This window comes from Chiloscyllium plagiosum, unplaced genomic scaffold, assembly GCF_037043375.1.
Source record: "Chiloscyllium plagiosum isolate Xiang-an unplaced genomic scaffold, Cpla_swu_hap1 HiC_scaffold_35, whole genome shotgun sequence".
In the NCBI taxonomy this organism is placed as follows: domain Eukaryota; kingdom Metazoa; phylum Chordata; class Chondrichthyes; order Orectolobiformes; family Hemiscylliidae; genus Chiloscyllium; species Chiloscyllium plagiosum.
The window spans coordinates 18,302,214-18,328,759 of NW_028270173.1; the positions used below are offsets into that span (position 1 = coordinate 18,302,214).

Here is a 26,546-nt window from a genome sequence, read left to right on the forward strand (position 1 = left end):
TGATGCAGCGTACAGTAAAGTCACCACCGTCCTCCAGGAGCACTGCTCTCTGATGAGGGAGCGATCGATGGGTGGTAGTTGAACCTGAGGGGATGAGCTTGAAAAGGGGAATCTTTCATGCTGAGTCCATTTGGCTGTGGGAATTGAAGCCAGGCTGTTGGATTTGTGTTGTATTACAGGCCAGCGTGTGAACCAGTTTGTAGGAGGCAGGTAATGAGAGCGCGTGGATCAGCAGTGGACGAAGTTGAACACAGATGGTAGGACACAACGAAATGGCTGTTTTACAGCAGCAGCGGATTACTTTACAGATAGATATTCAAACATGAAAACAACAATAACTAATATCTGAATCATCTCCACAGAGGTAGCAGAATGATCTAAAGAAGAATTCAAATTGACAACAAATCAAAATTTCACATAAGAACATTCTATCTAATACCAATGAAACGGAGGGCGACGCCGTCCAATCCTCGGTAGTATAGTGGTTAGTATCCCCGCCTGTCACGCGGGAGACCGGGGTTCAATTCACCGCCGGGGAGTCGGTGGCATTTTGAGGGGTCAGCTCCATTTCTCAACCCCGGAGTGCCGTATTCAAGTCCCGTTTGCTCCAAAGGTGTGCATTCACATGTCCGAGCAGTCTGCTCTTGTAAACAATCTGACCAACAAACAAAACCGAAAATTGTCTCAATTCTGCTCTCCCTGGCAAACTTACACTTTCATCTATCCAGGCACCCATTCGAGACTTCCTGCTTTTTGACGACAAATGAAAAATGCCGTCCTGAAGAATGGTCACTGGACCAGAAACGTTGACTGCGTTCTTCCCCCACTCTCACCCCCACTCCAGATGCTGACTTTCTCCAGCAATTTCTGTTTCCCATTCTGATTTTCTTGTTACTTCGTCCCGTCAGTGGGCTTATAACTCCCGCGCAAACGGAGTGCAAATGAAAACCTTTAAGCAACCGGTAGCGACAAATGAATGTGAGGTTTTTTTACACCCTCCCTCACATCAAAAAGGGGTCAGTCCCCCTCAGAGATTGGACCCGATCCTGCGATTAAGGTGATGCAACACCATCCCCTGCTGCTGGCAGACTGTACTACACCCACAGTGGAAAGTCAAAGTCATCTGAGAAGCATTTTTGTCTGCACTTCTCGATAGAAGGACAAAGCCCAGTGGCTGGGTTAACATGTAGGTCAACACAGAGGCAAGGTTGAGAAAGCAGAACCTTCACTGTGGTCTGCTGCACGTGCAGGAACTGAACCTACACTGTTGGCATCATAGAATCACCACAGTGTGGAAGCAGGCCATTCAGACGGACAAGTCCACACCGACCCTTCTGAAGAGAAACCCATGCAGATCCACGTTCAGTCATGATGATATTGAATGGTGGTGCTGTCTTGAAGGGCTGAATGGCACAAGTGAGGACTGCAGTTGCTGGAAATCAGAGTCTCGATTAGAGTGGTGCTGGAAAAGCAACGCAAGTCAGACAGCATCCTGATTTTCCTGCTCCTCGGATTCTGCCTGAATTGAAGGGCTGAATGGCCTACCCCTGCACTTATGTTCTATGTTTCGATGTTAAATGCATGGCTCAGAGATTGACGTGAGTTGGAAGTAACCCTGCGATTAACTGTTCATCCTCATGATTTTATAAACATCAAGAAATTGTTGGAAATGTGTTTCGACGTTGACAGTGGAGCTGATGCAGCATACAGTAAAGTCACCACCGTCCTCCAGGAGCACTGCTCTCTGATGAGGGAGCGATCGATGGGTGGTAGTTGAACCTGAGGGGATGAGCTTGAAAAGGGGAATCTTTCATGCTGAGTCCATTTGGCTGTGGGAATTGAAGCCAGGCTGTTGGATTTGTGTTGTATTACAGGCCAGCGTGTGAACCAGTTTGTAGGAGGCAGGTAATGAGAGCGCGTGGATCAGCAGTGGACGAAGTTGAACACAGATGGTAGGACACAACGAAATGGCTGTTTTACAGCAGCAGCGGATTACTTTACAGATAGATATTCAAACATGAAAACAACAATAACTAATATCTGAATCATCTCCACGGAGGTAGCAGAATGATCTAAAGAAGAATTCAAATTGACAACAAATCAAAATTTCACATAAGAACATTCTATCTAATACCAATGAAACAGAGGGCGATGCCTTCCAATCCTCGGTAGTATAGTGGTTAGTATCCCCGCCTGTCACGCGGGTCACCGGGGTTCAATTCCCCGCCGGGGAGTCGGTGGCATTTTGAGGGGTCAGCTCCATTTCTCAACCTCGGAGTGCCGTATTCAAGTCCCGTTTGCTCCAAAGGTGTGCATTCACATGTCCGAGCAGTCTGCTCTTGTAAACAATCTGACCAACAAACAAAACCGAAAATTGTCTCAATTCTGCTCTCCCTGGCAAACTTACACTTTCATCTATCCAGGCACCCATTCGAGACTTCCTGCTTTTTGACGACAAATGAAAAATGCCGTCCTGAAGAATGGTCACTGGACCAGAAACGTTGACTGCGTTCTTCCCCCACTCTCACCCCCACTCCAGATGCTGACTTTCTCCAGCAATTTCTGTTTCCCATTCTGATTTTCTTGTTACTTCGTCCCGTCAGTGGGCTTATAACTCCCGCGCAAACGGAGTGCAAATGAAAACCTTTAAGCAACCGGTAGCGACAAATGAATGTGAGGTTTTTTTACACCCTCCCTCACATCAAAAAGGGGTCAGTCCCCCTCAGAGATTGGACCCGATCCTGCGATTAAGGTGATGCAACACCATCCCCTGCTGCTGGCAGACTGTACTACACCCACAGTGGAAAGTCAAAGTCATCTGAGAAGCATTTTTGTCTGCTCTTCTCGATAGAAGGACAAAGCCCAGTGGCTGGGTTAACATGTAGGTCAACACAGAGGCAAGGTTGAGAAAGCAGAACCTTCACTGTGGTCTGCTGCACGTGCAGGAACTGAACCTACACTGTTGGCATCATAGAATCACCACAGTGTGGAAGCAGGCCATTCAGACGGACAAGTCCACACCGACCCTTCTGAAGAGAAACCCATGCAGATCCACGTTCAGTCATGATGATATTGAATGGTGGTGCTGTCTTGAAGGGCTGAATGGCACAAGTGAGGACTGCAGTTGCTGGAAATCAGAGTCTCGATTAGAGTGGTGCTGGAAAAGCAACGCAAGTCAGACAGCATCCTGATTTTCCTGCTCCTCGGATTCTGCCTGAATTGAAGGGCTGAATGGCCTACCCCTGCACTTATTTTCTATGTTTCGATGTTAAATGCATGGCTCAGAGATTGACGTGAGTTGGAAGTAACCCTGCGATTAACTGTTCATCCTCATGATTTTATAAACATCAAGAAATTGTTGGCAAAGTGTTTCTACGTTGACAGTGGAGCTGATGCAGCGTACAGTAAAGTCACCACCGTCCTCCAGGAGCACTGCTCTCTGATGAGGGAGCGATCGATGGGTGGTAGTTGAACCTGAGGGGATGAGCTTGAAAAGGGGAATCTTTCATGCTGAGTCCATTTGGCTGTGGGAATTGAAGCCAGGCTTTTGGATTTGTGTTGTATTACAGGCCAGCGTGTGAACCAGTTTGTAGGAGGCAGGTAATGAGAGCGCGTGGATCAGCAGTGGACGAAGTTGAACACAGATGGTAGGACACAACGAAATGGCTGTTTTACAGCAGCAGCGGATTACTTTACAGATAGATATTCAAACATGAAAACAACAATAACTAATATCTGAATCATCTCCACAGAGGTAGCAGAATGATCTAAAGAAGAATTCAAATTGACAACAAATCAAAATTTCACATAAGAACATTCTTTCTAATACCAATGAAACAGAGGGCGACGCCGTCCAATCCTCGGTAGTATAGTGGTTAGTATCCCCGCCTGTCACGCGGGAGACCGGGGTTCAATTCCCCGCCGGGGAGTCGGTGGCATTTTGAGGGGTCAGCTCCATTTCTCAACCCCGGAGTGCCGTATTCAAGTCCCGTTTGCTCCAAAGGTGTGCATTCACATGTCCGAGCAGTCTGCTCTTGTAAACAATCTGACCAACAAACAAAACCGAAAATTGTCTCAATTCTGCTCTCCCTGGCAAACTTACACTTTCATCTATCCAGGCACCCATTCGAGACTTCCTGCTTTTTGACGACAAATGAAAAATGCCGTCCTGAAGAATGGTCACTGGACCAGAAACGTTGACTGCGTTCTTCCCCCACTCTCACCCCCACTCCAGATGCTGACTTTCTCCAGCAATTTCTGTTTCCCATTCTGATTTTCTTGTTACTTCGTCCCGTCAGTGGGCTTATAACTCCCGCGCAAACGGAGTGCAAATGAAAACCTTTAAGCAACCGGTAGCGACAAATGAATGTGAGGTTTTTTTACACCCTCCCTCACATCAAAAAGGGGTCAGTCCCCCTCAGAGATTGGACCCGATCCTGCGATTAAGGTGATGCAACACCATCCCCTGCTGCTGGCAGACTGTACTACACCCACAGTGGAAAGTCAAAGTCATCTGAGAAGCATTTTTGTCTGCTCTTCTCGATAGAAGGACAAAGCCCAGTGGCTGGGTTAACATGTAGGTCAACACAGAGGCAAGGTTGAGAAAGCAGAACCTTCACTGTGGTCTGCTGCACGTGCAGGAACTGAACCTACACTGTTGGCATCATAGAATCACCACAGTGTGGAAGCAGGCCATTCAGACGGACAAGTCCACACCGACCCTTCTGAAGAGAAACCCATGCAGATCCACGTTCAGTCATGATGATATTGAATGGTGGTGCTGTCTTGAAGGGCTGAATGGCACAAGTGAGGACTGCAGTTGCTGGAAATCAGAGTCTCGATTAGAGTGGTGCTGGAAAAGCAACGCAAGTCAGACAGCATCCTGATTTTCCTGCTCCTCGGATTCTGCCTGAATTGAAGGGCTGAATGGCCTACCCCTGCACTTATTTTCTATGTTTCGATGTTAAATGCATGGCTCAGAGATTGACGTGAGTTGGAAGTAACCCTGCGATTAACTGTTCATCCTCATGATTTTATAAACATCAAGAAATTGTTGGCAAAGTGTTTCGACGTTGACAGTGGAGCTGATGCAGCATACAGTAAAGTCACCACCGTCCTCCAGGAGCACTGCTCTCTGATGAGGGAGCGATCGATGGGTGGTAGTTGAACCTGAGGGGATGAGCTTGAAAAGGGGAATCTTTCATGCTGAGTCCATTTGGCTGTGGGAATTGAAGCCAGGCTGTTGGATTTGTGTTGTATTACAGGCCAGCGTGTGAACCAGTTTGTAGGAGGCAGGTAATGAGAGCGCGTGGATCAGCAGTGGACGAAGTTGAACACAGATGGTAGGACACAACGAAATGGCTGTTTTACAGCAGCAGCGGATTACTTTACAGATAGATATTCAAACATGAAAACAACAATAACTAATATCTGAATCATCTCCACAGAGGTAGCAGAATGATCTAAAGAAGAATTCAAATTGACAACAAATCAAAATTTCACATAAGAACATTCTATCTAATACCAATGAAACAGAGGGCGACGCCGTCCAATCCTCGGTAGTATAGTGGTTAGTATCCCCGCCTGTCACGCGGGAGACCGGGGTTCAATTCCCCGCCGGGGAGTCGGTGGCATTTTGAGGGGTCAGCTCCATTTCTCAACCTCGGAGTGCCGTATTCAAGTCCCGTTTGCTCCAAAGGTGTGCATTCACATGTCCGAGCAGTCTGCTCTTGTAAACAATCTGACCAACAAACAAAACCGAAAATTGTCTCAATTCTGCTCTCCCTGGCAAACTTACGCTTTCATCTATCCAGGCACCCATTCGAGACTTCCTGCTTTTTGACGACAAATGAAAAATGCCGTCCTGAAGAATGGTCACTGGACCAGAAACGTTGACTGCGTTCTTCCCCCACTCTCACCCCCACTCCAGATGCTGACTTTCTCCAGCAATTTCTGTTTCCCATTCTGATTTTCTTGTTACTTCGTCCCGTCAGTGGGCTTATAACTCCCGCGCAAACGGAGTGCAAATGAAAACCTTTAAGCAACCGGTAGCGACAAATGAATGTGAGGTTTTTTTACACCCTCCCTCACATCAAAAAGGGGTCAGTCCCCCTCAGAGATTGGACCCGATCCTGCGATTAAGGTGATGCAACACCATCCCCTGCTGCTGGCAGACTGTACTACACCCACAGTGGAAAGTCAAAGTCATCTGAGAAGCATTTTTGTCTGCTCTTCTCGATAGAAGGACAAAGCCCAGTGGCTGGGTTAACATGTAGGTCAACACAGAGGCAAGGTTGAGAAAGCAGAACCTTCACTGTGGTCTGCTGCACGTGCAGGAACTGAACCTACACTGTTGGCATCATAGAATCACCACAGTGTGGAAGCAGGCCATTCAGACGGACAAGTCCACACCGACCCTTCTGAAGAGAAACCCATGCAGATCCACGTTCAGTCATGATGATATTGAATGGTGGTGCTGTCTTGAAGGGCTGAATGGCACAAGTGAGGACTGCAGTTGCTGGAAATCAGAGTCTCGATTAGAGTGGTGCTGGAAAAGCAACGCAAGTCAGACAGCATCCTGATTTTCCTGCTCCTCGGATTCTGCCTGAATTGAAGGGCTGAATGGCCTACCCCTGCACTTATTTTCTATGTTTCGATGTTAAATGCATGGCTCAGAGATTGACGTGAGTTGGAAGTAACCCTGCGATTAACTGTTCATCCTCATGATTTTATAAACATCAAGAAATTGTTGGCAAAGTGTTTCGACGTTGACAGTGGAGCTGATGCAGCGTACAGTAAAGTCACCACCGTCCTCCAGGAGCACTGCTCTCTGATGAGGGAGCGATCGATGGGTGGTAGTTGAACCTGAGGGGATGAGCTTGAAAAGGGGAATCTTTCATGCTGAGTCCATTTGGCTGTGGGAATTGAAGCCAGGCTGTTGGATTTGTGTTGTATTACAGGCCAGCGTGTGAACCAGTTTGTAGGAGGCAGGCAATGAGAGCGCGTGGATCAGCAGTGGACGAAGTTGAACACAGATGGTAGGACACAACGAAATGGCTGTTTTACAGCAGCAGCGGATTACTTTACAGATAGATATTCAAACATGAAAACAACAATAACTAATATCTGAATCATCTCCACAGAGGTAGCAGAATGATCTAAAGAAGAATTCAAATTGACAACAAATCAAAATTTCACATAAGAACATTCTTTCTAATACCAATGAAACAGAGGGCGACGCCGTCCAATCCTCGGTAGTATAGTGGTTAGTATCCCCGCCTGTCACGCGGGAGACCGGGGTTCAATTCCCCGCCGGGGAGTCGGTGGCATTTTGAGGGGTCAGCTCCATTTCTCAACCCCGGAGTGCCGTATTCAAGTCCCGTTTGCTCCAAAGGTGTGCATTCACATGTCCGAGCAGTCTGCTCTTGTAAACAATCTGACCAACAAACAAAACCGAAAATTGTCTCAATTCTGCTCTCCCTGGCAAACTTACACTTTCATCTATCCAGGCACCCATTCGAGACTTCCTGCTTTTTGACGACAAATGAAAAATGCCGTCCTGAAGAATGGTCACTGGACCAGAAACGTTGACTGCGTTCTTCCCCCACTCTCACCCCCACTCCAGATGCTGACTTTCTCCAGCAATTTCTGTTTCCCATTCTGATTTTCTTGTTACTTCGTCCCGTCAGTGGGCTTATAACTCCCGCGCAAACGGAGTGCAAATGAAAACCTTTAAGCAACCGGTAGCGACAAATGAATGTGAGGTTTTTTTACACCCTCCCTCACATCAAAAAGGGGTCAGTCCCCCTCAGAGATTGGACCCGATCCTGCGATTAAGGTGATGCAACACCATCCCCTGCTGCTGGCAGACTGTACTACACCCACAGTGGAAAGTCAAAGTCATCTGAGAAGCATTTTTGTCTGCTCTTCTCGATAGAAGGACAAAGCCCAGTGGCTGGGTTAACATGTAGGTCAACACAGAGGCAAGGTTGAGAAAGCAGAACCTTCACTGTGGTCTGCTGCACGTGCAGGAACTGAACCTACACTGTTGGCATCATAGAATCACCACAGTGTGGAAGCAGGCCATTCAGACGGACAAGTCCACACCGACCCTTCTGAAGAGAAACCCATGCAGATCCACGTTCAGTCATGATGATATTGAATGGTGGTGCTGTCTTGAAGGGCTGAATGGCACAAGTGAGGACTGCAGTTGCTGGAAATCAGAGTCTCGATTAGAGTGGTGCTGGAAAAGCAACGCAAGTCAGACAGCATCCTGATTTTCCTGCTCCTCGGATTCTGCCTGAATTGAAGGGCTGAATGGCCTACCCCTGCACTTATTTTCTATGTTTCGATGTTAAATGCATGGCTCAGAGATTGACGTGAGTTGGAAGTAACCCTGCGATTAACTGTTCATCCTCATGATTTTATAAACATCAAGAAATTGTTGGCAAAGTGTTTCGACGTTGACAGTGGAGCTGATGCAGCATACAGTAAAGTCACCACCGTCCTCCAGGAGCACTGCTCTCTGATGAGGGAGCGATCGATGGGTGGTAGTTGAACCTGAGGGGATGAGCTTGAAAAGGGGAATCTTTCATGCTGAGTCCATTTGGCTGTGGGAATTGAAGCCAGGCTGTTGGATTTGTGTTGTATTACAGGCCAGCGTGTGAACCAGTTTGTAGGAGGCAGGTAATGAGAGCGCGTGGATCAGCAGTGGACGAAGTTGAACACAGATGGTAGGACACAACGAAATGGCTGTTTTACAGCAGCAGCGGATTACTTTACAGATAGATATTCAAACATGAAAACAACAATAACTAATATCTGAATCATCTCCACAGAGGTAGCAGAATGATCTAAAGAAGAATTCAAATTGACAACAAATCAAAATTTCACATAAGAACATTCTATCTAATACCAATGAAACAGAGGGCGACGCCGTCCAATCCTCGGTAGTATAGTGGTTAGTATCCCCGCCTGTCACGCGGGAGACCGGGGTTCAATTCCCCGCCGGGGAGTCGGTGGCATTTTGAGGGGTCAGCTCCATTTCTCAACCTCGGAGTGCCGTATTCAAGTCCCGTTTGCTCCAAAGGTGTGCATTCACATGTCCGAGCAGTCTGCTCTTGTAAACAATCTGACCAACAAACAAAACCGAAAATTGTCTCAATTCTGCTCTCCCTGGCAAACTTACACTTTCATCTATCCAGGCACCCATTCGAGACTTCCTGCTTTTTGACGACAAATGAAAAATGCCGTCCTGAAGAATGGTCACTGGACCAGAAACGTTGACTGCGTTCTTCCCCCACTCTCACCCCCACTCCAGATGCTGACTTTCTCCAGCAATTTCTGTTTCCCATTCTGATTTTCTTGTTACTTCGTCCCGTCAGTGGGCTTATAACTCCCGCGCAAACGGAGTGCAAATGAAAACCTTTAAGCAACCGGTAGCGACAAATGAATGTGAGGTTTTTTTACACCCTCCCTCACATCAAAAAGGGGTCAGTCCCCCTCAGAGATTGGACCCGATCCTGCGATTAAGGTGATGCAACACCATCCCCTGCTGCTGGCAGACTGTACTACACCCACAGTGGAAAGTCAAAGTCATCTGAGAAGCATTTTTGTCTGCTCTTGTCGATAGAAGGACAAAGCCCAGTGGCTGGGTTAACATGTAGGTCAACACAGAGGCAAGGTTGAGAAAGCAGAACCTTCACTGTGGTCTGCTGCACGTGCAGGAACTGAACCTACACTGTTGGCATCATAGAATCACCACAGTGTGGAAGCAGGCCATTCAGACGGACAAGTCCACACCGACCCTTCTGAAGAGAAACCCATGCAGATCCACGTTCAGTCATGATGATATTGAATGGTGGTGCTGTCTTGAAGGGCTGAATGGCACAAGTGAGGACTGCAGTTGCTGGAAATCAGAGTCTCGATTAGAGTGGTGCTGGAAAAGCAACGCAAGTCAGACAGCATCCTGATTTTCCTGCTCCTCGGATTCTGCCTGAATTGAAGGGCTGAATGGCCTACCCCTGCACTTATTTTCTATGTTTCGATGTTAAATGCATGGCTCAGAGATTGACGTGAGTTGGAAGTAACCCTGCGATTAACTGTTCATCCTCATGATTTTATAAACATCAAGAAATTGTTGGCAAAGTGTTTCGACGTTGACAGTGGAGCTGATGCAGCGTACAGTAAAGTCACCACCGTCCTCCAGGAGCACTGCTCTCTGATGAGGGAGCGATCGATGGGTGGTAGTTGAACCTGAGGGGATGAGCTTGAAAAGGGGAATCTTTCATGCTGAGTCCATTTGGCTGTGGGAATTGAAGCCAGGCTGTTGGATTTGTGTTGTATTACAGGCCAGCGTGTGAACCAGTTTGTAGGAGGCAGGTAATGAGAGCGCGTGGATCAGCAGTGGACGAAGTTGAACACAGATGGTAGGACACAACGAAATGGCTGTTTTACAGCAGCAGCGGATTACTTTACAGATAGATATTCAAACATGAAAACAACAATAACTAATATCTGAATCATCTCCACAGAGGTAGCAGAATGATCTAAAGAAGAATTCAAATTGACAACAAATCAAAATTTCACATAAGAACATTCTTTCTAATACCAATGAAACAGAGGGCGACGCCGTCCAATCCTCGGTAGTATAGTGGTTAGTATCCCCGCCTGTCACGCGGGAGACCGGGGTTCAATTCCCCGCCGGGGAGTCGGTGGCATTTTGAGGGGTCAGCTCCATTTCTCAACCCCGGAGTGCCGTATTCAAGTCCCGTTTGCTCCAAAGGTGTGCATTCACATGTCCGAGCAGTCTGCTCTTGTAAACAATCTGACCAACAAACAAAACCGAAAATTGTCTCAATTCTGCTCTCCCTGGCAAACTTACACTTTCATCTATCCAGGCACCCATTCGAGACTTCCTGCTTTTTGACGACAAATGAAAAATGCCGTCCTGAAGAATGGTCACTGGACCAGAAACGTTGACTGCGTTCTTCCCCCACTCTCACCCCCACTCCAGATGCTGACTTTCTCCAGCAATTTCTGTTTCCCATTCTGATTTTCTTGTTACTTCGTCCCGTCAGTGGGCTTATAACTCCCGCGCAAACGGAGTGCAAATGAAAACCTTTAAGCAACCGGTAGCGACAAATGAATGTGAGGTTTTTTTACACCCTCCCTCACATCAAAAAGGGGTCAGTCCCCCTCAGAGATTGGACCCGATCCTGCGATTAAGGTGATGCAACACCATCCCCTGCTGCTGGCAGACTGTACTACACCCACAGTGGAAAGTCAAAGTCATCTGAGAAGCATTTTTGTCTGCTCTTGTCGATAGAAGGACAAAGCCCAGTGGCTGGGTTAACATGTAGGTCAACACAGAGGCAAGGTTGAGAAAGCAGAACCTTCACTGTGGTCTGCTGCACGTGCAGGAACTGAACCTACACTGTTGGCATCATAGAATCACCACAGTGTGGAAGCAGGCCATTCAGACGGACAAGTCCACACCGACCCTTCTGAAGAGAAACCCATGCAGATCCACGTTCAGTCATGATGATATTGAATGGTGGTGCTGTCTTGAAGGGCTGAATGGCACAAGTGAGGACTGCAGTTGCTGGAAATCAGAGTCTCGATTAGAGTGGTGCTGGAAAAGCAACGCAAGTCAGACAGCATCCTGATTTTCCTGCTCCTCGGATTCTGCCTGAATTGAAGGGCTGAATGGCCTACCCCTGCACTTATTTTCTATGTTTCGATGTTAAATGCATGGCTCAGAGATTGACGTGAGTTGGAAGTAACCCTGCGATTAACTGTTCATCCTCATGATTTTATAAACATCAAGAAATTGTTGGCAAAGTGTTTCGACGTTGACAGTGGAGCTGATGCAGCATACAGTAAAGTCACCACCGTCCTCCAGGAGCACTGCTCTCTGATGAGGGAGCGATCGATGGGTGGTAGTTGAACCTGAGGGGATGAGCTTGAAAAGGGGAATCTTTCATGCTGAGTCCATTTGGCTGTGGGAATTGAAGCCAGGCTGTTGGATTTGTGTTGTATTACAGGCCAGCGTGTGAACCAGTTTGTAGGAGGCAGGTAATGAGAGCGCGTGGATCAGCAGTGGACGAAGTTGAACACAGATGGTAGGACACAACGAAATGGCTGTTTTACAGCAGCAGCGGATTACTTTACAGATAGATATTCAAACATGAAAACAACAATAACTAATATCTGAATCATCTCCACAGAGGTAGCAGAATGATCTAAAGAAGAATTCAAATTGACAACAAATCAAAATTTCACATAAGAACATTCTATCTAATAGCAATGAAACAGAGGGCGACGCCGTCCAATCCTCGGTAGTATAGTGGTTAGTATCCCCGCCTGTCACGCGGGAGACCGGGGTTCAATTCCCCGCCGGGGAGTCGGTGGCATTTTGAGGGGTCAGCTCCATTTCTCAACCCCGGAGTGCCGTATTCAAGTCCCGTTTGCTCCAAAGGTGTGCATTCACATGTCCGAGCAGTCTGCTCTTGTAAACAATCTGACCAACAAACAAAACCGAAAATTGTCTCAATTCTGCTCTCCCTGGCAAACTTACACTTTCATCTATCCAGGCACCCATTCGAGACTTCCTGCTTTTTGACGACAAATGAAAAATGCCGTCCTGAAGAATGGCGTCCTGAAGAAACGTTGACTGCGTTCTTCCCCCACTCTCACCCCCACTCCAGATGCTGACTTTCTCCAGCAATTTCTGTTTCCCATTCTGATTTTCTTGTTACTTCGTCCCGTCAGTGGGCTTATAACTCCCGCGCAAACGGAGTGCAAATGAAAACCTTTAAGCAACCGGTAGCGACAAATGAATGTGAGGTTTTTTTACACCCTCCCTCACATCAAAAAGGGGTCAGTCCCCCTCAGAGATTGGACCCGATCCTGCGATTAAGGTGATGCAACACCATCCCCTGCTGCTGGCAGACTGTACTACACCCACAGTGGAAAGTCAAAGTCATCTGAGAAGCATTTTTGTCTGCTCTTCTCGATAGAAGGACAAAGCCCAGTGGCTGGGTTAACATGTAGGTCAACACAGAGGCAAGGTTGAGAAAGCAGAACCTTCACTGTGGTCTGCTGCACGTGCAGGAACTGAACCTACACTGTTGGCATCATAGAATCACCACAGTGTGGAAGCAGGCCATTCAGACGGACAAATCCACACCGACCCTTCTGAAGAGAAACCCATGCAGATCCACGTTCAGTCATGATGATATTGAATGGTGGTGCTGTCTTGAAGGGCTGAATGGCACAAGTGAGGACTGCAGTTGCTGGAAATCAGAGTCTCGATTAGAGTGGTGCTGGAAAAGCAACGCAAGTCAGACAGCATCCTGATTTTCCTGCTCCTCGGATTCTGCCTGAATTGAAGGGCTGAATGGCCTACCCCTGCACTTATTTTCTATGTTTCGATGTTAAATGCATGGCTCAGAGATTGACGTGAGTTGGAAGTAACCCTGCGATTAACTGTTCATCCTCATGATTTTATAAACATCAAGAAATTGTTGGCAAAGTGTTTCGACGTTGACAGTGGAGCTGATGCAGCGTACAGTAAAGTCACCACCGTCCTCCAGGAGCACTGCTCTCTGATGAGGGAGCGATCGATGGGTGGTAGTTGAACCTGAGGGGATGAGCTTGAAAAGGGGAATCTTTCATGCTGAGTCCATTTGGCTGTGGGAATTGAAGCCAGGCTGTTGGATTTGTGTTGTATTACAGGCCAGCGTGTGAACCAGTTTGTAGGAGGCAGGTAATGAGAGCGCGTGGATCAGCAGTGGACGAAGTTGAACACAGATGGTAGGACACAACGAAATGGCTGTTTTACAGCAGCAGCGGATTACTTTACAGATAGATATTCAAACATGAAAACAACAATAACTAATATCTGAATCATCTCCACAGAGGTAGCAGAATGATCTAAAGAAGAATTCAAATTGACAACAAATCAAAATTTCACATAAGAACATTCTATCTAATACCAATGAAACAGAGGGCGAAGCCGTCCAATCCTCGGTAGTATAGTGGTTAGTATCCCCGCCTGTCACGCGGGAGACAGGGGTTCAATTCCCCGCCGGGGAGTCGGTGGCATTTTGAGGGGTCAGCTCCATTTCTCAACCCCGGAGTGCCGTATTCAAGTCCCGTTTGCTCCAAAGGTGTGCATTCACATGTCCGAGCAGTCTGCTCTTGTAAACAATCTGACCAACAAACAAAACCGAAAATTGTCTCAATTCTGCTCTCCCTGGCAAACTTACACTTTCATCTATCCAGGCACCCATTCGAGACTTCCTGCTTTTTGACGACAAATGAAAAATGCCGTCCTGAAGAATGGCGTCCTGAAGAAACGTTGACTGCGTTCTTCCCCCACTCTCACCCCCACTCCAGATGCTGACTTTCTCCAGCAATTTCTGTTTCCCATTCTGATTTTCTTGTTACTTCGTCCCGTCAGTGGGCTTATAACTCCCGCGCAAACGGAGTGCAAATGAAAACCTTTAAGCAACCGGTAGCGACAAATGAATGTGAGGTTTTTTTACACCCTCCCTCACATCAAAAAGGGGTCAGTCCCCCTCAGAGATTGGACCCGATCCTGCGATTAAGGTGATGCAACACCATCCCCTGCTGCTGGCAGACTGTACTACACCCACAGTGGAAAGTCAAAGTCATCTGAGAAGCATTTTTGTCTGCTCTTCTCGATAGAAGGACAAAGCCCAGTGGCTGGGTTAACATGTAGGTCAACACAGAGGCAAGGTTGAGAAAGCAGAACCTTCACTGTGGTCTGCTGCACGTGCAGGAACTGAACCTACACTGTTGGCATCATAGAATCACCACAGTGTGGAAGCAGGCCATTCAGACGGACAAGTCCACACCGACCCTTCTGAAGAGAAACCCATGCAGATCCACGTTCAGTCATGATGATATTGAATGGTGGTGCTGTCTTGAAGGGCTGAATGGCACAAGTGAGGACTGCAGTTGCTGGAAATCAGAGTCTCGATTAGAGTGGTGCTGGAAAAGCAACGCAAGTCAGACAGCATCCTGATTTTCCTGCTCCTCGGATTCTGCCTGAATTGAAGGGCTGAATGGCCTACCCCTGCACTTATTTTCTATGTTTCGATGTTAAATGCATGGCTCAGAGATTGACGTGAGTTGGAAGTAACCCTGCGATTAACTGTTCATCCTCATGATTTTATAAACATCAAGAAATTGTTGGCAAAGTGTTTCGACGTTGACAGTGGAGCTGATGCAGCGTACAGTAAAGTCACCACCGTCCTCCAGGAGCACTGCTCTCTGATGAGGGAGCGATCGATGGGTGGTAGTTGAACCTGAGGGGATGAGCTTGAAAAGGGGAATCTTTCATGCTGAGTCCATTTGGCTGTGGGAATTGAAGCCAGGCTGTTGGATTTGTGTTGTATTACAGGCCAGCGTGTGAACCAGTTTGTCGGAGGCAGGTAATGAGAGCGCGTGGATCAGCAGTGGACGAAGTTGAACACAGATGGTAGGACACAACGAAATGGCTGTTTTACAGCAGCAGCGGATTACTTTACAGATAGATATTCAAACATGAAAACAACAATAACTAATATCTGAATCATCTCCACAGAGGTAGCAGAATGATCTAAAGAAGAATTCAAATTGACAACAAATCAAAATTTCACATAAGAACATTCTATCTAATACCAATGAAACAGAGGGCGAAGCCGTCCAATCCTCGGTAGTATAGTGGTTAGTATCCCCGCCTGTCACGCGGGAGACCGGGGTTCAATTCCCCGCCGGGGAGTCGGTGGCATTTTGAGGGGTCAGCTCCATTTCACAACCCCGGAGTGCCGTATTCAAGTCCCGTTTGCTCCAAAGGTGTGCATTCACATGTCCGAGCAGTCTGCTCTTGTAAACAATCTGACCAACAAACAAAACCGAAAATTGTCTCAATTCTGCTCTCCCTGGCAAACTTACACTTTCATCTATCCAGGCACCCATTCGAGACTTCCTGCTTTTTGACGACAAATGAAAAATGCCGTCCTGAAGAATGGCGTCCTGAAGAAACGTTGACTGCGTTCTTCCCCCACTCTCACCCCCACTCCAGATGCTGACTTTCTCCAGCAATTTCTGTTTCCCATTCTGATTTTCTTGTTACTTCGTCCCGTCAGTGGGCTTATAACTCCCGCGCAAACGGAGTGCAAATGAAAACCTTTAAGCAACCGGTAGCGACAAATGAATGTGAGGTTTTTTTACACCCTCCCTCACATCAAAAAGGGGTCAGTCCCCCTCAGAGATTGGACCCGATCCTGCGATTAAGATGATGCAACACCATCCCCTGCTGCTGGCAGACTGTACTACACCCACAGTGGAAAGTCAAAGTCATCTGAGAAGCATTTTTGTCTGCTCTTCTCGATAGAAGGACAAAGCCCAGTGGCTGGGTTAACATGTAGGTCAACACAGAGGCAAGGTTGAGAAAGCAGAACCTTCACTGTGGTCTGCTGCACGTGCAGGAACTGAACCTACACTGTTGGCATCATAGAATCACCACAGTGTGGAAGCAGGCCATTCAGACGGACAAGTCCACACCGACCCTTCTGAAGAGAAACCCATGCAGATCCACGTTCAGTCATGATGATATTGAATGGTGGTGCTGTCTTGAAGGGCTGAATGGCACAAGTGAGGACTGCAGTTGCTGGAAATCAGAGTCTCGATTAGAGTGGTGCTGGAAAAGCAACGCAAGTCAGACAGCATCCTGATTTTCCTGCTCCTCGGATTCTGCCTGAATTGAAGGGCTGAATGGCCTACCCCTGCACTTATTTTCTATGTTTCGATGTTAAATGCATGGCTCAGAGATTGACGTGAGTTGGAAGTAACCCTGCGATTAACTGTTCATCCTCATGATTTTATAAACATCAAGAAATTGTTGGCAAAGTGTTTCGACGTTGACAGTGGAGCTGATGCAGCATACAGTAAAGTCACCACCGTCCTCCAGGAGCACTGCTCTCTGATGAGGGAGCGATCGATGGGTGGTAGTTGAACCTGAGGGGATGAGCTTGAAAAGGGGAATCTTTCATGCTGAGTCCATTTGGCTGTGGGAATTGAAGCCAGGCTGTTGGATTTGTGTTGTATTACAGGCCAGCGTGTGAACCAGTTTGTAGGAGGCAGGTAATGAGAGCGCGTGGATCAGCAGTGGACGAAGTTGAACACAGATGGTAGGACACAACGAAATGGCTGTTTTACAGCAGCAGCGGATTACTTTACAGATAGATATTCAAACATGAAAACAACAATAACTAATATCTGAATCATCTCCACAGAGGTAGCAGAATGATCTAAAGAAGAATTCAAATTGACAACAAATCAAAATTTCACATAAGAACATTCTATCTAATACCAATGAAACAGAGGGCGACGCCGTCCAATCCTCGGTAGTATAGTGGTTAGTATCCCCGCCTGTCACGCGGGAGACCGGGGTTCAATTCCCCGCTGGGGAGTCGGTGGCATTTTGAGGGGTCAGCTCCATTTCACAACCCCGGAGTGCCGTATTCAAGTCCCGTTTGCTCCAAAGGTGTGCATTCACATGTCCGAGCAGTCTGCTCTTGTAAACAATCTGACCAACAAACAAAACCGAAAATTGTCTCAATTCTGCTCTCCCTGGCAAACTTACACTTTCATCTATCCAGGCACCCATTCGAGACTTCCTGCTTTTTGACGACAAATGAAAAATGCCGTCCTGAAGAATGGCGTCCTGAAGAAACGTTGACTGCGTTCTTCCCCCACTCTCACCCCCACTCCAGATGCTGACTTTCTCCAGCAATTTCTGTTTCCCATTCTGATTTTCTTGTTACTTCGTCCCGTCAGTGGGCTTATAACTCCCGCGCAAACGGAGTGCAAATGAAAACCTTTAAGCAACCGGTAGCGACAAATGAATGTGAGGTTTTTTTACACCCTCCCTCACATCAAAAAGGGGTCAGTCCCCCTCAGAGATTGGACCCGATCCTGCGATTAAGGTGATGCAACACCATCCCCTGCTGCTGGCAGACTGTACTACACCCACAGTGGAAAGTCAAAGTCATCTGAGAAGCATTTTTGTCTGCTCTTCTCGATAGAAGGACAAAGCCCAGTGGCTGGGTTAACATGTAGGTCAACACAGAGGCAAGGTTGAGAAAGCAGAACCTTCACTGTGGTCTGCTGCACGTGCAGGAACTGAACCTACACTGTTGGCATCATAGAATCACCACAGTGTGGAAGCAGGCCATTCAGACGGACAAGTCCACACCGACCCTTCTGAAGAGAAACCCATGCAGATCCACGTTCAGTCATGATGATATTGAATGGTGGTGCTGTCTTGAAGGGCTGAATGGCACAAGTGAGGACTGCAGTTGCTGGAAATCAGAGTCTCGATTAGAGTGGTGCTGGAAAAGCAACGCAAGTCAGACAGCATCCTGATTTTCCTGCTCCTCGGATTCTGCCTGAATTGAAGGGCTGAATGGCCTACCCCTGCACTTATGTTCTATGTTTCGATGTTAAATGCATGGCTCAGAGATTGACGTGAGTTGGAAGTAACCCTGCGATTAACTGTTCATCCTCATGATTTTATAAACATCAAGAAATTGTTGGCAAAGTGTTTCGACGTTGACAGTGGAGCTGATGCAGCGTACAGTAAAGTCACCACCGTCCTCCAGGAGCACTGCTCTCTGATGAGGGAGCGATCGATGGGTGGTAGTTGAACCTGAGGGGATGAGCTTGAAAAGGGGAATCTTTCATGCTGAGTCCATTTGGCTGTGGGAATTGAAGCCAGGCTTTTGGATTTGTGTTGTATTACAGGCCAGCGTGTGAACCAGTTTGTAGGAGGCAGGTAATGAGAGCGCGTGGATCAGCAGTGGACGAAGTTGAACACAGATGGTAGGACACAACGAAATGGCTGTTTTACAGCAGCAGCGGATTACTTTACAGATAGATATTCAAACATGAAAACAACAATAACTAATATCTGAATCATCTCCACAGAGGTAGCAGAATGATCTAAAGAAGAATTCAAATTGACAACAAATCAAAATTTCACATAAGAACATTCTATCTAATACCAATGAAACAGAGGGCGACGCCGTCCAATCCTCGGTAGTATAGTGGTTAGTATCCCCGCCTGTCACGCGGGAGACCGGGGTTCAATTCCCCGCTGGGGAGTCGGTGGCATTTTGAGGGGTCAGCTCCATTTCACAACCCCGGAGTGCCGTATTCAAGTCCCGTTTGCTCCAAAGGTGTGCATTCACATGTCCGAGCAGTCTGCTCTTGTAAACAATCTGACCAACAAACAAAACCGAAAATTGTCTCAATTCTGCTCTCCCTGGCAAACTTACACTTTCATCTATCCAGGCACCCATTCGAGACTTCCTGCTTTTTGACGACAAATGAAAAATGCCGTCCTGAAGAATGGCGTCCTGAAGAAACGTTGACTGCGTTCTTCCCCCACTCTCACCCCCACTCCAGATGCTGACTTTCTCCAGCAATTTCTGTTTCCCATTCTGATTTTCTTGTTACTTCGTCCCGTCAGTGGGCTTATAACTCCCGCGCAAACGGAGTGCAAATGAAAACCTTTAAGCAACCGGTAGCGACAAATGAATGTGAGGTTTTTTTACACCCTCCCTCACATCAAAAAGGGGTCAGTCCCCCTCAGAGATTGGACCCGATCCTGCGATTAAGGTGATGCAACACCATCCCCTGCTGCTGGCAGACTGTACTACACCCACAGTGGAAAGTCAAAGTCATCTGAGAAGCATTTTTGTCTGCTCTTCTCGATAGAAGGACAAAGCCCAGTGGCTGGGTTAACATGTAGGTCAACACAGAGGCAAGGTTGAGAAAGCAGAACCTTCACTGTGGTCTGCTGCACGTGCAGGAACTGAACCTACACTGTTGGCATCATAGAATCACCACAGTGTGGAAGCAGGCCATTCAGACGGACAAGTCCACACCGACCCTTCTGAAGAGAAACCCATGCAGATCCACGTTCAGTCATGATGATATTGAATGGTGGTGCTGTCTTGAAGGGCTGAATGGCACAAGTGAGGACTGCAGTTGCTGGAAATCAGAGTCTCGATTAGAGTGGTGCTGGAAAAGCAACGCAAGTCAGACAGCATCCTGATTTTCCTGCTCCTCGGATTCTGCCTGAATTGAAGGGCTGAATGGCCTACCCCTGCACTTATGTTCTATGTTTCGATGTTAAATGCATGGCTCAGAGATTGACGTGAGTTGGAAGTAACCCTGCGATTAACTGTTCATCCTCATGATTTTATAAACATCAAGAAATTGTTGGCAAAGTGTTTCGACGTTGACAGTGGAGCTGATGCAGCGTACAGTAAAGTCACCACCGTCCTCCAGGAGCACTGCTCTCTGATGAGGGAGCGATCGATGGGTGGTAGTTGAACCTGAGGGGATGAGCTTGAAAAGGGGAATCTTTCATGCTGAGTCCATTTGGCTGTGGGAATTGAAGCCAGGCTGTTGGATTTGTGTTGTATTACAGGCCAGCGTGTGAACCAGTTTGTAGGAGGCAGGTAATGAGAGCGCGTGGATCAGCAGTGGACGAAGTTGTACACAGATGGTAGGACACAACGAAATGGCTGTTTTACAGCAGCAGCGGATTACTTTACAGATAGATATTCAAACATGAAAACAACAATAACTAATATCTGAATCATCTCCACAGAGGTAGCAGAATGATCTAAAGAAGAATTCAAATTGACAACAAATCAAAATTTCACATAAGAACATTCTATCTAATACCAATGAAACAGAGGGCGACGCCGTCCAATCCTCGGTAGTATAGTGGTTAGTATCCCCGCCTGTCACGCGGGAGACCGGGGTTCAATTCCCCGCCGGGGAGTCGGTGGCATTTTGAGGGGTCAGCTCCATTTCTCAACCCCGGAGTGCCGTATTCAAGTCCCGTTTGCTCCAAAGGTGTGCATTCACATGTCTGAGCAGTCTGCTCTTGTAAACAATCTGACCAACAAACAAAACCGAAAATTGTCTCAATTCTGCTCTCCCTGGCAAACTTACACTTTCATCTATCCAGGCACCCATTCGAGACTTCCTGCTTTTTGACGACAAATGAAAAATGCCGTCCTGAAGAATGGTCACTGGACCAGAAACGTTGACTGCGTTCTTCCCCCACTCTCACCCCCACTCCAGATGCTGACTTTCTCCAGCAATTTCTGTTTCCCATTCTGATTTTCTTGTTACTTCGTCCCGTCAGTGGGCTTATAACTCCCGCGCAAACGGAGTGCAAATGAAAACCTTTTAGCAACCGGTAGCGACAAATGAATGTGAGGTTTTTTTACACCCTCCCTCACATCAAAAAGGGGTCAGTCCCCCTCAGAGATTGGACCCGATCCTGCGATTAAGGTGATGCAACACCATCCCCTGCTGCTGGCAGACTGTACTACACCCACAGTGGAAAGTCAAAGTCATCTGAGAAGCATTTTTGTCTGCTCTTCTCGATAGAAGGACAAAGCCCAGTGGCTGGGTTAACATGTAGGTCAACACAGAGGCAAGGTTGAGAAAGCAGAACCTTCACTGTGGTCTGCTGCACGTGCAGGAACTGAACCTACACTGTTGGCATCATAGAATCACCACAGTGTGGAAGCAGGCCATTCAGACGGACAAGTCCACACCGACCCTTCTGAAGAGAAACCCATGCAGATCCACGTTCAGTCATGATGATATTGAATGGTGGTGCTGTCTTGAAGGGCTGAATGGCACAAGTGAGGACTGCAGTTGCTGGAAATCAGAGTCTCGATTAGAGTGGTGCTGGAAAAGCAACGCAAGTCAGACAGCATCCTGATTTTCCTGCTCCTCGGATTCTGCCTGAATTGAAGGGCTGAATGGCCTACCCCTGCACTTATTTTCTATGTTTCGATGTTAAATGCATGGCTCAGAGATTGACGTGAGTTGGAAGTAACCCTGCGATTAACTGTTCATCCTCATGATTTTATAAACATCAAGAAATTGTTGGCAAAGTGTTTCGACGTTGACAGTGGAGCTGATGCAGCGTACAGTAAAGTCACCACCGTCCTCGAGGAGCACTGCTCTCTGATGAGGGAGCGATCGATGGGTGGTAGTTGAACCTGAGGGGATGAGCTTGAAAAGGGGAATCTTTCATGCTGAGTCCATTTGGCTGTGGGAATTGAAGCCAGGCTGTTGGATTTGTGTTGTATTACAGGCCAGCGTGTGAACCAGTTTGTAGGAGGCAGGTAATGAGAGCGCGTGGATCAGCAGTGGACGAAGTTGAACACAGATGGTAGGACACAACGAAATGGCTGTTTTACAGCAGCAGCGGATTACTTTACAGATAGATATTCAAACATGAAAACAACAATAACTAATATCTGAATCATCTCCACAGAGGTAGCAGAATGATCTAAAGAAGAATTCAAATTGACAACAAATCAAAATTTCACATAAGAACATTCTATCTAATACCAATGAAACAGAGGGCGACGCCGTCCAATCCTCGGTAGTATAGTGGTTAGTATCCCCGCCTGTCACGCGGGAGACCGGGGTTCAATTCCCCGCCGGGGAGTCAGTGGCATTTTGAGGGGTCAGCTCCATTTCTCAACCCCGGAGTGCCGTATTCAAGTCCCGTTTGCTCCAAAGGTGTGCATTCACATGTCCGAGCAGTCTGCTCTTGTAAACAATCTGACCAACAAACAAAACCGAAAATTGTCTCAATTCTGCTCTCCCTGGCAAACTTACACTTTCATCTATCCAGGCACCCATTCGAGACTTCCTGCTTTTTGACGACAAATGAAAAATGCCGTCCTGAAGAATGGTCACTGGACCAGAAACGTTGACTGCGTTCTTCCCCCACTCTCACCCCCACTCCAGATGCTGACTTTCTCCAGCAATTTCTGTTTCCCATTCTGATTTTCTTGTTACTTCGTCCCGTCAGTGGGCTTATAACTCCCGCGCAAACGGAGTGCAAATGAAAACCTTTAAGCAACCGGTAGCGACAAATGAATGTGAGGTTTTTTTACACCCTCCCTCACATCAAAAAGGGGTCAGTCCCCCTCAGAGATTGGACCCGATCCTGCGATTAAGGTGATGCAACACCATCCCCTGCTGCTGGCAGACTGTACTACACCCACAGTGGAAAGTCAAAGTCATCTGAGAAGCATTTTTGTCTGCTCTTCTCGATAGAAGGACAAAGCCCAGTGGCTGGGTTAACATGTAGGTCAACACAGAGGCAAGGTTGAGAAAGCAGAACCTTCACTGTGGTCTGCTGCACGTGCAGGAACTGAACCTACACTGTTGGCATCATAGAATCACCACAGTGTGGAAGCAGGCCATTCAGACGGACAAGTCCACACCGACCCTTCTGAAGAGAAACCCATGCAGATCCACGTTCAGTCATGATGATATTGAATGGTGGTGCTGTCTTGAAGGGCTGAATGGCACAAGTGAGGACTGCAGTTGCTGGAAATCAGAGTCTCGATTAGAGTGGTGCTGGAAAAGCAACGCAAGTCAGACAGCATCCTGATTTTCCTGCTCCTCGGATTCTGCCTGAATTGAAGGGCTGAATGGCCTACCCCTGCACTTATTTTCTATGTTTCGATGTTAAATGCATGGCTCAGAGATTGACGTGAGTTGGAAGTAACCCTGCGATTAACTGTTCATCCTCATGATTTTATAAACATCAAGAAATTGTTGGCAAAGTGTTTCGACGTTGACAGTGGAGCTGATGCAGCGTACAGTAAAGTCACCACCGTCCTCGAGGAGCACTGCTCTCTGATGAGGGAGCGATCGATGGGTGGTAGTTGAACCTGAGGGGATGAGCTTGAAAAGGGGAATCTTTCATGCTGAGTCCATTTGGCTGTGGGAATTGAAGCCAGGCTGTTGGATTTGTGTTGTATTACAGGCCAGCGTGTGAACCAGTTTGTAGGAGGCAGGTAATGAGAGCGCGTGGATCAGCAGTGGACGAAGTTGAACACAGATGGTAGGACACAACGAAATGGCTGTTTTACAGCAGCAGCGGATTACTTTACAGATAGATATTCAAACATGAAAACAACAATAACTAATATCTGAATCATCTCCACAGAGGTAGCAGAATGATCTAAAGAAGAATTCAAATTGACAACAAATCAAAATTTCACATAAGAACATTCTATCTAATACCAATGAAACAGAGGGCGACGCCGTCCAATCCTCGGTAGTATAGTGGTTAGTATCCCCGCCTGTCACGCGGGAGACCGGGGTTCAATTCCCCGCCGGGGAGTCGGTGGCATTTTGAGGGGTCAGCTCCATTTCTCAACCCCGGAGTGTCGTGTTCAAGTCCCGTTTGCTCCAAAGGTGTGCATTCACATGTCCGAGCAGTCTGCTCTTGTAAACAATCTGACCAACAAACAAAACCGAAAATTGTCTCAATTCTGCTCTCCCTGGCAAACTTACACTTTCATCTATCCAGGCACCCATTCGAGACTTCCTGCTTTTTGACGACAAATGAAAAATGCCGTCCTGAAGAATGGTCACTGGACCAGAAACGTTGACTGCGTTCTTCCCCCACTCTCACCCCCACTCCAGATGCTGACTTTCTCCAGCAATTTCTGTTTCCCATTCTGATTTTCTTGTTACTTCGTCCCGTCAGTGGGCTTATAACTCCCGCGCAAACGGAGTGCAAATGAAAACCTTTAAGCAACCGGTAGCGACAAATGAATGTGAGGTTTTTTTACACCCTCCCTCACATCAAAAAGGGGTCAGTCCCCCTCAGAGATTGGACCCGATCCTGCGATTAAGGTGATGCAACACCATCCCCTGCTGCTGGCAGACTGTACTACACCCACAGTGGAAAGTCAAAGTCATCTGAGAAGCATTTTTGTCTGCTCTTCTCGATAGAAGGACAAAGCCCAGTGGCTGGGTTAACATGTAGGTCAACACAGAGGCAAGGTTGAGAAAGCAGAACCTTCACTGTGGTCTGCTGCACGTGCAGGAACTGAACCTACACTGTTGGCATCATAGAATCACCACAGTGTGGAAGCAGGCCATTCAGACGGACAAGTCCACACCGACCCTTCTGAAGAGAAACCCATGCAGATCCACGTTCAGTCATGATGATATTGAATGGTGGTGCTGTCTTGAAGGGCTGAATGGCACAAGTGAGGACTGCAGTTGCTGGAAATCAGAGTCTCGATTAGAGTGGTGCTGGAAAAGCAACGCAAGTCAGACAGCATCCTGATTTTCCTGCTCCTCGGATTCTGCCTGAATTGAAGGGCTGAATGGCCTACCCCTGCACTTATTTTCTATGTTTCGATGTTAAATGCATGGCTCAGAGATTGACGTGAGTTGGAAGTAACCCTGCGATTAACTGTTCATCCTCATGATTTTATAAACATCAAGAAATTGTTGGCAAAGTGTTTCGACGTTGACAGTGGAGCTGATGCAGCATACAGTAAAGTCACCACCGTCCTCCAGGAGCACTGCTCTCTGATGAGGGAGCGATCGATGGGTGGTAGTTGAACCTGAGGGGATGAGCTTGAAAAGGGGAATCTTTCATGCTGAGTCCATTTGGCTGTGGGAATTGAAGCCAGGCTGTTGGATTTGTGTTGTATTACAGGCCAGCGTGTGAACCAGTTTGTAGGAGGCAGGTAATGAGAGCGCGTGGATCAGCAGTGGACGAAGTTGAACACAGATGGTAGGACACAACGAAATGGCTGTTTTACAGCAGCAGCGGATTACTTTACAGATAGATATTCAAACATGAAAACAACAATAACTAATATCTGAATCATCTCCACAGAGGTAGCAGAATGATCTAAAGAAGAATTCAAATTGACAACAAATCAAAATTTCACATAAGAACATTCTATCTAATACCAATGAACCAGAGGGCGACGCCGTCCAATCCTCGGTAGTGTAGTGGTTAGTATCCCCGCCTGTCACGCGGGAGACCGGGGTTCAATTCCCCGCCGGGGAGTCGGTGGCATTTTGAGGGGTCAGCTCCATTTCTCAACCCCGGAGTGCCGTATTCAAGTCCCGTTTGCTCCAAAGGTGTGCATTCACATGTCCGAGCAGTCTGCTCTTGTAAACAATCTGACCAACAAACAAAACCGAAAATTGTCTCAATTCTGCTCTCCCTGGCAAACTTACACTTTCATCTATCCAGGCACCCATTCGAGACTTCCTGCTTTTTGACGACAAATGAAAAATGCCGTCCTGAAGAATGGTCACTGGACCAGAAACGTTGACTGCGTTCTTCCCCCACTCTCACCCCCACTCCAGATGCTGACTTTCTCCAGCAATTTCTGTTTCCCATTCTGATTTTCTTGTTACTTCGTCCCGTCAGTGGGCTTATAACTCCCGCGCAAACGGAGTGCAAATGAAAACCTTTAAGCAACCGGTAGCGACAAATGAATGTGAGGTTTTTTTACACCCTCCCTCACATCAAAAAGGGGTCAGTCCCCCTCAGAGATTGGACCCGATCCTGCGATTAAGGTGATGCAACACCATCCCCTGCTGCTGGCAGACTGTACTACACCCACAGTGGAAAGTCAAAGTCATCTGAGAAG

The 26,546-nt window shown here is 47.3% G+C and overlaps 13 non-coding genes across 13 annotated transcripts; all 13 read left to right on the forward strand.

Annotated features, from left to right (window-relative positions):
• Positions 1-3,857: 3,857 nt before the first annotated feature.
• On the forward strand, positions 3,858-3,929 carry trnad-guc (transfer RNA aspartic acid (anticodon GUC)). Its single transcript has one exon. It is a non-coding gene; the product is annotated as a tRNA-Asp (tRNA).
• A 1,623-nt stretch (positions 3,930-5,552) lies between these two features.
• On the forward strand, positions 5,553-5,624 carry trnad-guc (transfer RNA aspartic acid (anticodon GUC)). The gene has a single exon. It is a non-coding gene; the product is annotated as a tRNA-Asp (tRNA).
• Positions 5,625-7,247: 1,623 nt separating this feature from the next.
• trnad-guc (transfer RNA aspartic acid (anticodon GUC)) lies at positions 7,248-7,319 on the forward strand. Its single transcript has one exon. It is a non-coding gene; the product is annotated as a tRNA-Asp (tRNA).
• A 1,623-nt stretch (positions 7,320-8,942) lies between these two features.
• trnad-guc (transfer RNA aspartic acid (anticodon GUC)) lies at positions 8,943-9,014 on the forward strand. Its single transcript has one exon. It is a non-coding gene; the product is annotated as a tRNA-Asp (tRNA).
• A 1,623-nt stretch (positions 9,015-10,637) lies between these two features.
• Positions 10,638-10,709, forward strand: trnad-guc (transfer RNA aspartic acid (anticodon GUC)). The gene has a single exon. It is a non-coding gene; the product is annotated as a tRNA-Asp (tRNA).
• A 1,623-nt stretch (positions 10,710-12,332) lies between these two features.
• trnad-guc (transfer RNA aspartic acid (anticodon GUC)) lies at positions 12,333-12,404 on the forward strand. Its single transcript has one exon. It is a non-coding gene; the product is annotated as a tRNA-Asp (tRNA).
• A 3,314-nt stretch (positions 12,405-15,718) lies between these two features.
• Positions 15,719-15,790, forward strand: trnad-guc (transfer RNA aspartic acid (anticodon GUC)). The gene has a single exon. It is a non-coding gene; the product is annotated as a tRNA-Asp (tRNA).
• Positions 15,791-17,411: 1,621 nt separating this feature from the next.
• On the forward strand, positions 17,412-17,483 carry trnad-guc (transfer RNA aspartic acid (anticodon GUC)). The gene has a single exon. It is a non-coding gene; the product is annotated as a tRNA-Asp (tRNA).
• A 1,621-nt stretch (positions 17,484-19,104) lies between these two features.
• On the forward strand, positions 19,105-19,176 carry trnad-guc (transfer RNA aspartic acid (anticodon GUC)). The gene has a single exon. It is a non-coding gene; the product is annotated as a tRNA-Asp (tRNA).
• Positions 19,177-20,797: 1,621 nt separating this feature from the next.
• trnad-guc (transfer RNA aspartic acid (anticodon GUC)) lies at positions 20,798-20,869 on the forward strand. Its single transcript has one exon. It is a non-coding gene; the product is annotated as a tRNA-Asp (tRNA).
• Positions 20,870-22,492: 1,623 nt separating this feature from the next.
• Positions 22,493-22,564, forward strand: trnad-guc (transfer RNA aspartic acid (anticodon GUC)). The gene has a single exon. It is a non-coding gene; the product is annotated as a tRNA-Asp (tRNA).
• Positions 22,565-24,187: 1,623 nt separating this feature from the next.
• On the forward strand, positions 24,188-24,259 carry trnad-guc (transfer RNA aspartic acid (anticodon GUC)). Its single transcript has one exon. It is a non-coding gene; the product is annotated as a tRNA-Asp (tRNA).
• A 1,623-nt stretch (positions 24,260-25,882) lies between these two features.
• On the forward strand, positions 25,883-25,954 carry trnad-guc (transfer RNA aspartic acid (anticodon GUC)). The gene has a single exon. It is a non-coding gene; the product is annotated as a tRNA-Asp (tRNA).
• Positions 25,955-26,546: the final 592 nt, after the last annotated feature.